We start from the raw sequence: 16,843 nt of genomic DNA, 5'->3' as shown, positions 1-16,843 counted from the left end.
ATAAGTAAGCTAAATATATAAGACGAACGGCAAGACTGCCATCTAGGTCTGCTAAACTCGCTCTATACATTTTTTTTTTTTTTTTGCGGTACGCGGGCCTCTCACTGTTGTGGCCTCTCCCGTTGCGAAGCACAGGCTCCAGACGCGCAGGCTCAGCGGCCATGGCTCACGGGCCTAGCCGCTCCGCGGCATGTGGGATCTTCCCAGACCTGGGCACGAATCCGCGTCCCCTGCATCGGCAGGCGGACTCTCAACCACTGCGCCACCAGGGAAGCCCATCTATACATTTTTATAGCTCTCAAAAAGTCCCAACCCAAGGTCCAATTTTAGGGGCACTGGACACTAATAAATCAATAAGCCCAGTCTCATTTTTCTGAATCTTCTTACTCAGGCAATGCAAAAACTCCTTCCAGATTTTCATGACAAATGGAAACAGCTCAAGGAGGAGGCTCACTAAATGGATGACACTGGCATCCCCCCTAATCCATTAGAGCAAAGAACTTTCAGAGACCCAGGGACCCCACAGAAACCACCCTCCCACCAGGCAATTGATCATAACTTCAAGATTGGGCCAAATCAGCCCTAAAGGAAGAAAAGAAAATGCTACCAATTTCAGCACATCTCAGAATTATAAAGAAACAGATCCAACTACGAGCTGTTATGAGTGCTACTGTAGTAGTCTTCAAGGCATGCATCTAATATACAACTTAGCATTTGCCATTTTAAATGCCTGGGATGACAGGTGCAGCCTATCTTTTGCCCCGATAAGAGAAGGTTTTTGTACTGAGGAAACAATACTCGTTCTCAATGGAAAGGGACTTGGGGGGAAGCATCACAAACAAGTGATTTAATAAATGTAAAAGATATAAAGCGGAGCTAAATGCACATGAGGTCCTTAACAAATGTCAGTAAAGTCATGAATGCCTTTTTAGGTCTATCTCAACTATAAGATTATATAAATAAGGGAATGGATATCCATCCTATATAACAGGTATAATATATGCTGTATCGAGAAGTAATGGAACTTCCCATGAGGAATGTCTTGCCCAGGCTGCTACATTCCTTACTTCATGGACAAAAGTAGGGCATCACGCTGCTCCAAACGGGAGGCAGAGATTCAAACCTCTACTCATGTCACTTCTGTTTTCCCCACTCCAAACAGCCATCTCCTGCAGAGCTGTCACCTTGAATTCTTTGCTTCTGCCACTACTTTAGGGTCAAGCCCCAGGCTGGAGAGACAGCAGGGTCACCCTTAACCAGTGACTGACATTCACTGTGTACCTGCTGTGTGTATGGCCTGACGTCAGGCACTACAGAGGGGGAAAGAACGGAATCTACAACCTTGAGAAATCAGAAAGAAGGACATACAACCTTCTGAGGGGATGAAGGGCAGAGAACCAGAGACACTCGAGTTTATTTATAGAGGGACTTCACTCAGTGTTCTGTACACCTTCCCTCTGGTCCATGGCTTCTCAAACTTGGTATTATTAACATCTGGGCCAGGTAATTCTTTGTTGTGGGAGCTGTCTTGTGCATTGTAGGATGGCAAGCAGCATCCCTGTCCTCTAGCCATTATGTGCCAGTAGCAGGGCCCCCACCCCCTTCACTTCTAGTTGTGACAATCAAAGATATCTGTAGACATTTGTATACATTTCCACTGGGGGGCAGAATCATCCCTGTTGAGAACCGCTATCTGGTCCCAGTGCACCGTAACATCCTCATCCTAACAGCTCCAAGCTAACCCCATCCTCAGAATTTAACCACAGAGCTAGCTCCATGTGAAAAAGGAGGCCCTTTCATCTGTTCCATGATATTAAACATGAAATGATATAGACACACCTCAGAGTTTGGAGTCATGTCTTATACTTGTTATATTCCACCTGAATCCCCAACTTAACATAGAGATTGCACATAATACGTGCAACAATTGTTTTTTAGATGTTGATACCTATCTAATATTGGCTTTGTTTGGTAATCTTGGGCATTTTGTATAATGGGTTAAAAATACAGTTCTGAGAAGAGATCTTCAGCAGCCCGACAAAAGCCTCCCTGGCAGAAAAAAGGAGAAGAACTCTTGCTTTCGGATGACCATCCAACATGAGTACCAGGCAAGTGTTCAGAGATCACAGTCCATCTCTCAGAACTTTCTGCGTCATCCGCAGGGGTGCGTGCGGGGGTCATACTCCCAGCAGGGTCTAACCACTGTTATTGTGAGGTGTGGGTGACTGTATCTCACCTGAGTCAAGGTCTGACCTCAGGGCAGAAGCACACACTAGCTGAGAAACTTTGGGCAAGCTGTTTTACCTCCATAGGCTTCAATCTCTTCTTAATCTCTAAGATGGAGATTTAGAAATTTCCTTTCTTTTTTTTTTTTTCTCTCCATCCTAAGTACCTTTAAGGATGGTTCAGACAATCAAATAAGATGCCAGCAAATATTCAGATCTAACTCAGTACTACTATGCAGAGGGTGACTATACATTCAGTTTTCTAGGATTTCATGAGCCCTTGTGCATTAGCCCACCTGTGATTTGTGGTAGCACAGACATTCCCCCAGACTCATTTATATAATTGTTCTGTCTGAGAATCACGGAAGGAAAGAAGGAAGGGAGAGCAGGACAAAGATGGAGACAGAACGAGGAAAGGAATTGTCTTAAACACCAGTCAGTTCAGCTGCTCTCCCACAGTTCTTTTTTTTTTGCGGTACGTGGGCCTCTCACTGTTGTGCCCTCTCCCGTTGTGGAGCACAGGCTCCGGACGCTCAGGCTCAGCGGCCATGGCTCACGGGCGCAGCCGCTCCGTGGCATGTGGGATCTTCCCGGACTGGGGCGTGAACCCGTGTCCCCTGCATCGGCAGGCGGACTCTCGACCACTGCGCCACCAGGGAAGCCCACACAGTTCATTTTTTATCCCTCCACTGTTCAGGTGACAGGACGAAGGTTTTATTTATTTTTTATTTTTTTTAACGTCTTTATTGGAGTATAATTGCTTTACAATGGTGTGTTAATTTCTGCCTTATAACAAACTGAATCAGTTATACATATACATATGTTCCCATATCTCTTCCGTCTCACGTCTCCCTCCCTCCCACCCTCCCTATCCCACCCAACTAGGTGGTCATGGAAGCAACCTAAGTGTCCATCAACAGATGAATGGATAAAGAAGATGTGGTACATATATACAATGGAATATTAGTCAGCCATAAAAAGGAACGAAACTGAGTTATTTGTAGTGAGGTGGCTGGACCTAGAGTCTGTCATACAGAGTGAAGTAAGTCAGAAAGAGAAAAACAAATACCGTATGCTAACACATATATATGGAATCTAAGAAAAAAAAAAAGGACGAAGGTTTTGAACTCGTGTTCAGTTACCAGGCTGGACCACAAGAGTAACAGTGGTCTTCTATGTTATCTTCTTCCAGCAGGAAGCGCTTCTCCTGCCTTTCCTAACTTCACGCAATGAAATCCTTCAAGGGCTAACTCAAATCTCCACTTCTCAGTGAAGGCCTTTCTTTGGAATTTCTGTGCCCCCAATGCTCTGGGCACTTTTAGGGTACATTTCTCTGGTGCATTTCTCACATCTCATCCTCCAGCATAAGTTCCCAAAGGCAGGTAGAGACCATGCCTTAAAAATCCAATGCCCTGGCACCTTCCATTGGTTCACTAGAAATCTTTGATCAGAATATGCTAAGGAGAGACATATTTTCAGAGTCCTGGGAGAAAGAGTTAGGCCAGAGGAACTTGTTCATGCAAGGATGCCCTCATTAAACATAGAGTTGAAGCACTAGAGCCTGAAAACTCCCCAATAGCCAATCAGCTAGACAGATAGGAAGTCGAGAGGGAAAGTCATTTTCCTTGGCAGCTGAGACGCATTTAACAGCCAAAGGAGAAAAGCACATTACCTTTATCCATAGCTCATAGGCACCCTGCATACTAATTGCATATCAGCTCTCTCCTTTGTTTGGTTAAATGCAGTCTCTTCCACAAGCCCATGATACAACAACTTTAAATGTGCTCTGACCTCTGATCAGCTCCCACCAAGCAGTTTAGCGGGAAGAAATGCACTGTGTCCAGACATCATCAGCCATGCCTGTGCTCTTTCCAAGCGGCATAATCCCGTCCTTTGTCATATGCACAGCCTGTTTCCTTTGGGCTGAGAGTGAAAAAGAGCAATGGGAACTGCCTGTGAGCACTGTAAGCCCTGGAGAGCAGGCTCATGACTTCCCTTTTGGATCAAACTACCAACCATAGACCTCATGGGTGCATTTGGTCCCAAGACTAGCAGGTTTGTCCAACCTACCCCTCACCGGTTGATTGTCCTCACAGCACCCTGTAAATCACAAATCAGATCTTGTCACTCCCCAGTTTGAAGCCCTTCAGTGTCTCCCCACTACTCTTAAATCTATATCTCAATATGATACACACTATATTATGGTTTTATAATATATTCATACACACACACACCTCCATAAGTATCCAGGTATTTGTAATAGTCATCTATATTTTGTAGAACTTATATAATGTGTATACATATAACATATACACATATATGACATACATAACGAATACATATACCATACATACATATGAAACATATATAGAAACGCGTATGTATATTTGTAGCTACATGTATGTGATATATGTTAAAAGCACAGGCTCTTTATAACAAAATAATGAACTGCACACTTTAAATAGGTGAATTGTAAGATAATGTGAATCATATCTCAACAAAGTTGTTATAAAAAAAACAAAATATATGTTCTAGAGTCTGATTATCTGGGTTTGCATCTCTCTTCTGCCACTTAACTTGCTACATAACCTTGGGAAACTTGCCTCTCTATTTGTCAGTCTGTTCATATGTAAAGTGAGAATAATAAAACGTATCTCAGAGGGCTATCGTGAGAACTGAGCTAACACGTAAAGAGATTTGAACAGTAGTCGGTACGGAGTAAGCATTTAATAAGCTGTTAATTTATTAACATTTATAGCCTGTCTCTTTTCATGTCTGGGCACTCTGTTCCTTGACCTCTACCCTCTGGCTGTGTTGAACTTTTACACTTTTCCAGAAAGGTCATGCTTCCCCAGGATTTTGTAGATGCCACCCCAGTCTCAGCCCCTCCAAGTCCCTTTTCCTTGATTAACTCCTATTTATCTTGCCAGCCTCAACTTAATCATCATTCCCTTAAGGAAGATTTTCCTTACTTGCAAAATTAGGTTAAAATCTCCTAATTTTATGTTTCTATACGTCTTGTACTTCTCCCATAAGACACATTCTTCTCACGTAAATGTTTAAAACATCTGTCTTTCTTGCTCGGCTGCACATTCCAGAAAGACAGGGGCCCTGGGGGTCCCCCTGGTCTGCGCAGCAGGTGGCCAGAATAACCACTCAACTAACATTGGCTGCATGCGATTGAATTTCTTTCCGTAATTCTGTCATTTTTGTAGTGAGAACTGCTTACACTATGGCTTGAATAATGCCAAGAACCTTCCTGCTGAAGTCACTTCCTTTCTTTTTTGACCCGTGAAAGTTCCTGCATCATAAATAACTTCTAAGTGTCCAACTCCACTTAACGTTTCTCTTTGGCTTACAGAATAAAAATCCTATCAAATATTTCCATGAACATTTGCAGCCACATCCCGTCCAGGACACTGCCAAAAGGAGAAAATCCCTGGGAGGCTCTCACAGAAACCTGAGACGTTGTCTTAACTCAGGCTTTTGGAGAAGAAAGCAAATCCTGTTTACTCTATGCTGATAATGACAAGCCCTTCCCCAAAGCTAAATCCAAATGTGCTTATTTGCTGGAAAAAAACCAGTGGCGGCCCATCCCACTTCCTCTGTCCCGTAGAGCTGGGCTCATGCTTCCTGTGTCCCTGCTGTCTGGGGGCTGTGCTCACTCCCCCATGTCTGCGAAGTCTACCTCCATCCCCACCCATCACACTTCCCCTCGACTTCTCCTCTGGGGAGTTCTGCAGGTCACCTCCACGAGCTTGGTCTCCTACCCCCGTCTCCAGCACAAACTGCAGCCAAGGGTTATCTTACTTTTTTTTTGTTTAACTTTTTAAAAACCATTTTCGTTGCTATTGAATGTTTCACTGGGTATGTGCTTTAATACCCTTACTAGACTATAACCGACTTGTGATCAAGGAACTTTTGTGCTGTGTCCTTCCATCCCTGCACTGAACTTCGATCGGTGATAGCTGCACAAATGCTGTTCAATAGGAATTTATAGGAGGAACGGGCATCAATACACTGGGCACTTATGCTGTGCTTAGCACCAGGCCAAGGACTTGACGTATATCGTGTAGGTACTCTTATCACGCTCATTATACAGATGAGCAACTTGAGGCTTTCCAAGATTTAGGCACTTGCCTAAGGTTGTACCGCTAGAGCCAGAAGTGGAATCCAGTTGGTCTGCCTCCAAAGCCCCTGCCCAGGTAACCATTATGCTGTCCGATACTACTGTCCCTCAAAGAAGAAACTTAGGCATTTGCTTCTATCTTGTGTCCTGAAGGGTTCTGGATATTTTCTCCTCTGTCTCTCCTTATTTCTTTTGTTTATATTCACCCTCGCCACCTTTCCCCACTACTCCTTGGGAAGACAGGGTGCCGAAGCAGTTGAGATTCAAAGACTGGTAAAGCTTAGAGCAAGGTGGGAGGAAAAGCACAATACAAGTATGTCTTGTGCTCTTTCCTCCCACTCAAATGAGCAGAATTAAGCTCAAGTCCCTTCCTTAGAGGAGAATAAAGTTAATTTCCTTCCTTATTATGCATACTGAGAGTTTCTTATTCACACTGTCATCTCATTAAATTCCTAGTGTCATCGTGGAATACCAACATTCCACTTGGCCTCTGCTGGGAAGAAAGAAAAAATATCCAACGCAGGTGACTTCTGGTTGCATAAGAATATTCTACAACAGTGAATATGATTAACGAGAAAGGAGACAATAGAGCCAAACTCTCGGACAAGCCTCTTGCCACTGAAGATGGCCTGGTAGAAGTTAGTTTATCTCCTTGTCTGAAAATACTCTGTCTTTGGCATTAACTGGGAAGAAGACAACTTTGAGGAGAAAAACAAGCCAACAGATGCCTGAAAGCATATTAGCTGTGGCTTGATAGAGAAATTAAAGTCGTCTCGGTTCCACAGACAAAAAAAACCAAACATGGCCCTCCCTTAGTAAGTGCTGGAATTGGTTCTCCTGCAAGCAGCCAAGTAGTGAACCTCATCAACTCTTCAATCAAACTAGAAAGCTGACAAATGTCCCCAACTGCCTTTTTACCTCCTCTCCCCATCCCCACGTGCACATGAGGAAGACAATGGCTCAGCAACGGGGGAGGTTGGCTAAGGCAACACTGCTGGAACAGCGGGGGATGTTGACACAGAATGATTAATCCATCACGCTGATATGAAATCACATCTCCCTCCTGCCCAAGGGAAAAGCGCATGGGGCCCGGCAAATGCATCCTCCTCCCGCATCAGGGATCAACCCCTAAGCGTGGGGGGAAAAGCTGACCCAAGGCAGCTTAAGACGCCCGCGCACGTGGGTGGGTGAACACGTGAAACCAGGTGGCGGAATCACCCAGGCTTTGGGACTGGCTCTTTTTTATTTTTTGGAGAATGATGAGAGTTGTACTTCCAGCAGCCTTTCCGATGAAACCCCATTATTATTTCTGTATTGTAAAATTGTGCTTTTTCTCATTTAGTATCTCTGGTTTATTAAGGTTGGAACTGTTCATCTGAGACTCTTTTATATGTGGCTTTCTCGCTACATTATTTATGAGAAATGTATCTTTATGATCTAATACAGTATTCCTGTCTGCCTATAAATAACAAACCAACTTTGGGACGAGGTGCCAGAAGAACTGTACGACCGGCAGTTCTCTGTAAATAGTTGAATCCCCAGCAGACGATCTCTGCTAAGGATAACAGAGAGAAGGAGGGCCTTGGCAAGTTTCGGGGTTCCTCTGATTTGTCACCCAAATGCTACTGTTAGGTTGGTAGGCCCTTCTCTCCCAAGGAGCAATGTCTGAACTATTCAGTTTTTACCATCACGGAAGAGGAAGTATGTTCCACTTTTTACTATAATCCTGTAGCCTCTCTCATGCTTCCTTCTACTCACTGATGAGATACTTCAGAAAGGAGGAGAAAGAGGAGAAAAAGATGGAGGCAAAGAAATACGAAAAGGGGAAAGTTTGTTTATTTAGCACCCACATACATGGACTAAATGATCTGAGTAGCGTAGCCAACTTCAGGTAGCTGGTAGGTGCGGCAGAACCCAGTCATGCCACATTCTAAAGCTTCTGAGTTCCTTCTCGTGGAGAAAGGCAGAGCGGATTAGAACAAGTGTAAGAACACAGGATGAGGCCCTCAAATTCTAAGGATGCCTCCAGCAAGGCAGCCATGGCCCCAGTAAGCCAGCCCTGAGCCTCCATCAGAGAAAGAAATGGCCTGGACCCGGGAGCTGTTTCAGTGATGCTCTATTTGAAGAGCTTCTCTAAGTTCTTGTTCCCGGATGCCCTATTAGGTCATCACCTCTCTGGCGTTCACCTGTTCAATCTGTGTCAATGGTTCTCCGACCCTTCTGCTCAGCTGCTCAGTGGGGCATCTCTTGTGGGCCTTTTCTTGGGCTGGCATTTCCCACCAAACACTTGGCCTCTCCCTTAGAGAGGTGCTCAAGTAGCAAGATCCAGTGCATCCACAACTGAACTATTCATCTTCAATCCTAAACCTGCTGTTGCTCCTATACATTTCTGTTAACCGTGCCACAGCTGTCTGACTGACAAGGTGCACAAGACCAGAAGCATCCCAGCTTCCCTCCCTCTTGACTTTCCACGTCCAATTAGTTGCCAAGATTCATTAGTTCTCCTTCAAGATGATCGCTCCCATTTGTTCTCTCTCTCTCTCTATCCTAGTTTAGGACTTCATGAATCCTCAACAAAGATATTATAATAACCTCTTAACTTAGATGCAAGGTCTCACTCCCTCTGTTTCTCTGTACTATCCAGATTGGTTATCAAACATTCCAAGGTTCAAAAATTTCAATCCTTTCATGCAACAAATATTAGTGAGCACTTACTAGGGACCAGGCATCATTCTAGACTCTGAAAAACAAAAGTTCCTGTTGTCATGAAGTTTATATTTTAATGAGGTGCACAAGATGAAAATAAACACATATATACACAACACGCTATGTCATGTTGTGATAATTGCTCTGAAGAGGAATAAAGCAGGTAAAAGTACAGCCCAGGAATCAACAAACACTTCCTGTAAAGTGCCAAATAATAAATATTTTAGGCTTTGTGGGCCACACGATCTGTCTCAACTACTGAACTCTGCTGTTGTAGTGTGAAAGCAACCATAGACAATACACGTGAGCTTGGCTGTGTTCCAGCACAACATTATTTACAAAACCAAGCAGTGGTAGTGGTGTGATTTGGCCCACAGGCCATACTCTGCCAACTCCTGGTATAGACTTGATAGCAGGAACATGCTATTTTGTTAAGGGAATCTAAGAATACCTCTTTGATGAAGTGATATTTAAGCCATAAAGAAAGAGATCCTTTATGCATAGACTGTGAAAGAGGATTCCATGCAGAGGGAAGCATAAGTACTAACGATGGGTGGTGAAAACATGCTTGGTGATGAAGCAAGGAAGCCAGGGTATCTGGGGCTAAGCAAGCAAGGGGGACAGAGCTCACAGAGTATCTTCCATGGACACCCTTCATAATGCCTGGGTTCCACTGTTGCATGTACAACAGTCATGAGTTTTCATGATGGTGCCTTTGATTATTATAATGAAAATATAATGAATATTTGCTATTTTTCTTTGCCCAGCACCCAGTCCCCCTCCCAGTAACACCACCTCAGTTTTCCTTTTGAGAACTGACCCCTTCTTTATCTCACTCCCAGGCACTTCCCACCGTAGCTCCAGCAGTGGAATATGAACCAGGCCATGCTAACCAGCAGATTCCAACATCCGGGTCATGATGACTCATTCAAGGATGGGCATATGGCCCAAGTCAGTCCAGTCAGAGTACAAACAAGGACTTTGTTGGATTTATATTCGGAAGGTAAGCCCTCCTCCTGTTCACCAGCAGAGGTGATGACCAAATACAAGATTGGAAAACAGAGCTAAGAGATGGTAAGAGAAAGACAGAGACTGAATTTTGGTCACATTATTCGAGCCACCGAATCTAGCCTGAAGCTGGCTACCACTGAACTTTTCTACCACACAAGGCAATAAATCTCCCCACCTCTGGCTTTGAGTTGGATTCACAGAAATCACAACCAAATGAGTCCTGACAGATAAACAAGTGCTATTCCATTTGCCAAGAAAGCACTCTCATGTGTTTTTTCCCCCCAATCCATACTCAAGACCTAGTTCAAATACTCCCTCCATTTACCAAGATTTCAAAATTCTCTCTGGGATACCACCCTACTACATCTAGAATCTGTAATTCTGGAGTCACTTTGCTTCTATCCTTCTAAGAAGCTTGTTTTCTGCTTGGGCTCTCACATATTGGCATGTGTGTTTCATCTCCCTGATAAGATACCTCCCTGAAAGAGCAGGAACATTAACCACTTCATCTCTATATCTCCATGACTCCAATAACAGTAAAGATATCTTATATATAAATGTACCTGTGCATTTGTGTGTGTGTGTGTGTGTGTATACACACACACACACACACATATATTTAATGAATAAACACTACTAAGAACACCCTGCTCTTTTCATCATAATTATCAATTACCAGGCTGCAGTACAGAGTTTCATCAAAAACTAATTCAAAAGGCTAAATGCATCAGACCACATTTAAATTTCTATAAATCTTATGTTAATTTAAATGGCTTTAGATTTAATTAAAAATGTTCTTCAATTGATAGTAATGTAACTTGGATAATTAGCATCAAGTGGTATCTAAAGGACATATTTAAAAAACTAACCTAGAGTATAAAGAGACCTAATTAACAATCAGAGTAACATTTTATAATTATGCTTTGTTTATAGGGGCTATAACGTCCAATTCATTGTTCAATGAAACTGGTCACTAATGAAGATCAAAATTATGTTTTCCCTGGCGTCTCCATGAAGATGCCTCTTAGATGCGCTGGCTTTTATGATGCCTACTTTTGCTGCTTTTTAAAGGCCACTGCTGACTGGTACTTAATACCTTTGTTCTGTAATTAAAGTTAGACTATACCATGCCTCATCCTGCACGCTAATTTTACACCTTTTTGGTTATTAAATGAACGGGCTTGGCTATAACCTTAAATTCTCTTGTGTAAGACCTAAATAGATACCTTTGTAATATGGAAAACCTAAGGTTGACAAAGACATTGATGCCCATGGGAAGAAAGACAGGGCCTGGTACCTGAATGAAAGAAAGGCCCTGAAGCCTAGGGGCATGGAGGCCCCACGTGGAGAGTTAGGGAAGTAGGTGCTGGAGAGGTGGGGAGTGTGACAGGGCGACTGGTAAGTTCAGCTGCAAGTGAGGAAGTGAAAGTGATGGAGAGACATCCACGCAGAAAAGTCCAGGTTTTTGGAAATGTGGAACTACAAATGAGAAGGCAGTTCAAGGCAAATACAGATTTGAGGGTCACCTGAAAAGGGCAATTATTGAAACTGTACGTGAGTATGGGATTTTCCATAGAAACGTGAAAAAAGAAAACTAAGGACTGACCCAGGGACAAGTCCATGTGTGGTGCCGGGAGTGAATCCACGTCCCTGAGTAAGTGAAAGAAGAGGTAGTGAAGGAAGTGGAGGAACAGTTACAGACGTGGGAAAACTGTGGGAAGAGCGGCGTCTCTAGAAGCCAGAAATGAGGGGAATAAGTGGACAACTGTGGTCCAGTTCTCTTTGCCGCTCAGTATGATGCAACGTGCTATGGAGTTCAGGGAAGTTGAAGCTCGCTGTGACAGAGGTCATCAGGCACAGTGGGTAAGACTGCCTGGATTCAGGTCCTGACTCTGCCAGTGTCCCTCTGTGGAACTGAGGACAAAGTTCACAGCACTCTGTGCCCCAGTTTGCCCCTCTATAAATCATGGTGATGAGCCAGGTTCCTCTAAGATTGTGCTGTGGATCAAATGCATTTACTCATGGCAAGAGACCGGCATCTTGCACAGAATAAGCCCTCTGTGTGTGTTTGCTCTATTTATATTGTAGCTTTTCTGGAGCAAAGTGGAAAAAGCTGAACCTGAACTCAAATGAGAGCTACCAGCAAAGTGGTGGCAAAATGACTGAGCTGTGACTGTCTTAGGTCAGTGTTCTTTAGCCTAGTGGTCCCCAACCTTTTTGGCACCAGGAACCGGTTTCATGGAAGACAATTTTCCACGGACTGGGGAGGGGGGCGATAGTTCAGGTGGTAATGCGAGCGATGGGGCATGGCAGATGAAGCTTGGCTCACTTGCACGCCGCTCACTTCCTGCTCTACAGCCTGGTTCCTAGTAGGCTGCGGACTGGTAGCGGTCCACAGCCCGGGGGTTGGAAACCCCTGCTTTAGCCTACATCAGAATCACCTACAGCTTACTGGCCCTACTCCTGAGTTTCTGATCAATAGGTGTAGGGTGGAGCTTGAGAATTTGCATGTCGAACAAGTAGACCATAGCTGATGCTCCTAATTTAAGGACCATGCTCTGAGAGCCAGTCTTTGAGTGGAAGGAAAGACCCTACAATTTTGGGAATTCAACCCAGGCCTTCAATCCCTATCTTCAAAAGGTGTTTTCTCTTCTGACCCTAGCTGTGTTCAGGATATCTACCAGTCCAAACTGAACTGATATCTGAACACTCCTACAAGTCCTAAGCCAATTTCTGAGTACCTTCTTCTGTGAACATACAAGGGCTAGGTACAATTTTAGAACTTGATGGGTTCCCTGAAGTCCAAGTGGAACAGCAAAGACCATCACCGACACAACAGTCAGCACGTAGAGTGCTGACCTTGTACCAGTCACCGTGCTGATAATCAGTACATGTACTGTACCATCTACTTCTCCGAACTCCTGAGAGAATCAGGCATTATTACACCACGTCACAGAGTAGAAGGAAGCCTGGAAAGGTAAATGACATATCCCAAGGCACTGGCTGACAAATGACAGAAACCGGGATTAGACCTGTTCTCTCGACCACTCAACTACACAGCTCTTGCCTGCTCTTTTTACCCCAGGAAACTGTGCATTATGAAACGTCAGCAACTGCTGTCTGCCTACATGATTCCTCCATATCTTTTCCAGGATAAAAGTTTCCAGATAGTCAGACTGTTCTTTATGAGGTATGGCCACTAGTCCTTTAGCCAGACTACTCAAGGTCCTTGGAGTGTGCCCAAGGTAGTCATTATCCTGAAAACTGAATAGGTGGGTGTGGTTATCCAGAGAGGAGTATAAACAATCGTTCTGAGCCCATGGGTTAAGCAACTGTTTCCAAGAGACATTATCTCCTTAGGGTTATTATTATCTTCTACAGCTTGTTCTTACTCAGCTATCAGCTAAAATTACTGATTTATTTACAGATGTTTCTTACTGTATTCATTCATTCTTACTTCCATTCTTTATTGTATTCCTCTCTCTTTGTTTTATACGTGTAGAAACTAAAGCTTAAAGAGAAAAATAGACTTGGATAGGGTCACTCAGATCGTAAATGCTTGAGCAAAGATTCAAACCCAGCTATGTTAGATTCCACCACGAAATACGCAACCAGATTCCAACCTCCCAAGAGTTTGAGCAGTCTGATGACTCAAAAAGACAAACTTCTCATTAAGCTGAAAATGAAATTGCCTAAACTTCTCCTTCCACACCATATGGCTGAATCCCAGATGACAGGAAGCTCATTTCTGCAACACACTAGGCTCATTCCACTGAGTAGGTTGATGTGAGATTTGTGGGGTGGTCATTTCCTCTTCTTTTCAGCATTGGTAGCAGCATTGGTATTTATTACGATGCTTCCTTTCTACATTTTTAACACAAAAAAGCAAATGCTTCTGATGATGGATAGAGACAGATTTTATCCTAAATCATTCTGTAAGTGAAACATCACAAGCACAAGAAACAACAGCAGCAAAATTATCCACCTGCCTTCAAGCGACCAAATGCTACAATCGTCTTCCAATCCTTAGTTTATGTCACGATAGGGGAGGGGGGGAAGTTCTTACATGATACCATCATAGAGTTTTGTACACTAGGATGAAACCACAGTGTTTGGACATCTAACATATCTGTATCTTTGCAAAGTCAGATTTTAAAGCAGTGAGGTGACTCACGAAGCCCCAAAGACTAATGGGAAGTGCCAAACACCATTTGTACAAAATGATCTCGGCATGAGATACCATCACTTTTTCCCCTGGGCAGTTATTTTAGAACTGGTAGAGCAAAAGACTCTTGACTAAGAGGATAGCTTAACGTTTCTGCATTTTTTCCCCCCAAAACTTAGAACTAACATAGAAAGTGCCATTTCTACGAATAATAGAGAAAAACATTCACTGTGAGAGTTGGCAAAGGTCTTAGAACTACATTTATGTGTAGCCATGTGCACTGAGGGTGGAGTCCATAGGCAAGGATTTGAACATCAGTCTCACCACTTACTGGTACTTGATCTTGGCAAGTTTCTTCACCTCTTCAAGCCTTAGTGTACTCATGTAAAAATGGGACCAATTTGCGGAGGCAGCAAAGTATAGTGCTTTAATGTGAAGCAGTCTGTATTCAAATACCTGGCTGGGAATCCTGGCTCTCACCCTTTACTATGGCTCACCTCTCCCTATAGCTCAGTTCCATCATCTGTAAAATGGGGATGATAAAAACGGTGCCTGCCTCACAAGGTGTTGGTGAGGTCTAAATGCAATAATGCATATAAAGCATGCTACTTGGATCATGCAAGTGGTCAGTAGACTTTACCTTTTTTTCTTTTAAAGACTATCTACTTAAGGGGTTTTAAAAATAAGTTCTAAGAGGTCTCCCAAGGACAGAGTGGGGGGGGAAGAAAGAAGCTATACAGCTTAACCTTTATGCCTTAAAAGCCCCATCCACAACCCAGAGCAGTGCTGTTCTTTTTTTTTTTTTTTTTTTTTTCGGTACGCAGGCTTCTCACTGGTGTGGCCTCTCCCGTGGCAGAGCACAGGCTCCGGACGCGCAGGCTCAGTGGCCATGGCTCACGGGCCCAGCCGTTCCGCGGCATCTGGGATCTTCCCGGACCCGGGCACGAACCCGTGTCCCCTGCATCGGCAGGCGGACTTTCAACTGCTGCGCCACCAGGGAAGCCCAGTGCTGTTCTTTTATACATTTTATTGATTGGGGTTTGGTATGAAATTTTATTTTTAAAAGTTTCTGTTGCTAAGTTTTAAAAAATTGTTTGAAACTTCTGCTCTAGACAACTCTCATTTTACAGATAGGAAAAAGCAAGGCCCTGAAAGACAAAGGAATTGTTCCATCCCAGTGAGCACCTGACCAGCGATTAGACGGCCCCTGGCTCGCTGCCTCTGCACCCGGCCCTCCCATGCCATTGAGCTCTGTCAGGATGGCCACTGCCATCTTCTGACTCTGCTGAGCCTGATGCTGGTCAGAACGATGCTGAAGTTTTGACACTGACAGAGGAAAGCATAATGGGGCCAGTAAGAGCGATAGGGGAGTCAGGGGTAAATACAGGTGGGAGAGTAGAGGGTGAGTGTGTGTGGGGGGTATGTGCGTGTGCGTGCATGTTCACGTGTGTTATTATGTTAGGCACTCAAGATGCACTAAGTATGAGAGGCTGGTGGAATATCTAGATGAAAAGGAAGACCTAGAACTCAGGGAAGATGCTAGGCCTGGAGATGGAAACTTAGGAGTCATCTAGAAAGAAAGTTAGATATGAATGTGTATTATATCAGATAGACAGACAGACAGACAGGCCAGACAAGCTGATGGACTGAGGGTGGAGGTGATGAACAGAGGGAAGACAGCACTAATAGAGAAGAAAGAAGATGCAGGGTACAACTAATAATGTAGACAGCAAATAATAAGTTCAAGTACAAATAACATAATAATTTAAGTTAATAACATCTAGCACTTAGTGAACACTTCCTATTTTTTAGCCAACTTACTAACCACTTTCCATAGATTATTTCATTCAATCCTTCCAGTCTCAGAAGGTAGATACTTCTATTACCCCCATTTTACAGATGAGCAAAACATAGGTGTAGAGAGGTTAGCTAACTTGCTTTAGGTCACACAGCTATTAAAGGACAGAGATAGCATTAAAAATATAGTGGGTTAATTCCAGAGTCTGAGCTTTTAACTGGTACTCATAGAGAGCAAGAGAAGGAAAAGCAGGATTAGAATTAATAGTAGCATGAGTATTAACAGCAGCAGCACTGAATGAGTACTGTTTTGTGCTCGGCACTGTGATAAGTGTGTATAACATGATCTAACACAATCTGATTGAGCCCTAGGGAGAACTAGAGGAGGTAGATGTTCTTAGCCCAATTGAGCAGAAAAGGAAACTGGTTCAGTGATGTTGGTAATTTGTCTAAAATCACACAGCTAGTAGGTGACAGAGCCGGATGAAAAGCTAGGTTAGCTCCAGTACCAGAACTCTTAAACCACCCTGCTAGACCATTTCGGTGTACAGCCAAATTCAATGATCCCAATAGTGGAACCAACAGAGAAATTCCTGTTTTTACAAATAAATTCTTGGGTCCTTATAACAGAACTTCTAATTCAGTTAAGTCATGCTTGGATCTGTGAACCTGAACTTTTCAGAAGTTCCCTACATGATTCTTAACTTACAACCAGGTTTAGTAATCACTATAACAACGTATACAAGTCTTGACTGCTTACTGCAGGACTGCCAACCTGTGAGGATTAGTACATTTCTTGGTATGAGCACA

General features: G+C 43.6%; 1 protein-coding gene across 2 annotated transcripts in view; it reads right to left on the bottom strand.

The window, feature by feature from the left end:
- SGCD (sarcoglycan delta) overlaps nt 1-16,843 on the bottom strand; it is an 852,328-nt gene that overhangs the window by 124,363 nt on the left and 711,122 nt on the right. The window lies entirely within an intron of this gene.

The sequence above is a fragment of the Monodon monoceros genome, unplaced genomic scaffold (genome assembly GCF_005190385.1).
Source record: "Monodon monoceros isolate NGI ecotype Baffin Bay Population unplaced genomic scaffold, NGI_Narwhal_1 Super_Scaffold_12, whole genome shotgun sequence".
Taxonomy (NCBI): domain Eukaryota; kingdom Metazoa; phylum Chordata; class Mammalia; order Artiodactyla; family Monodontidae; genus Monodon; species Monodon monoceros.
This window is presented reverse-complemented; position numbering and strand designations above follow the sequence as displayed.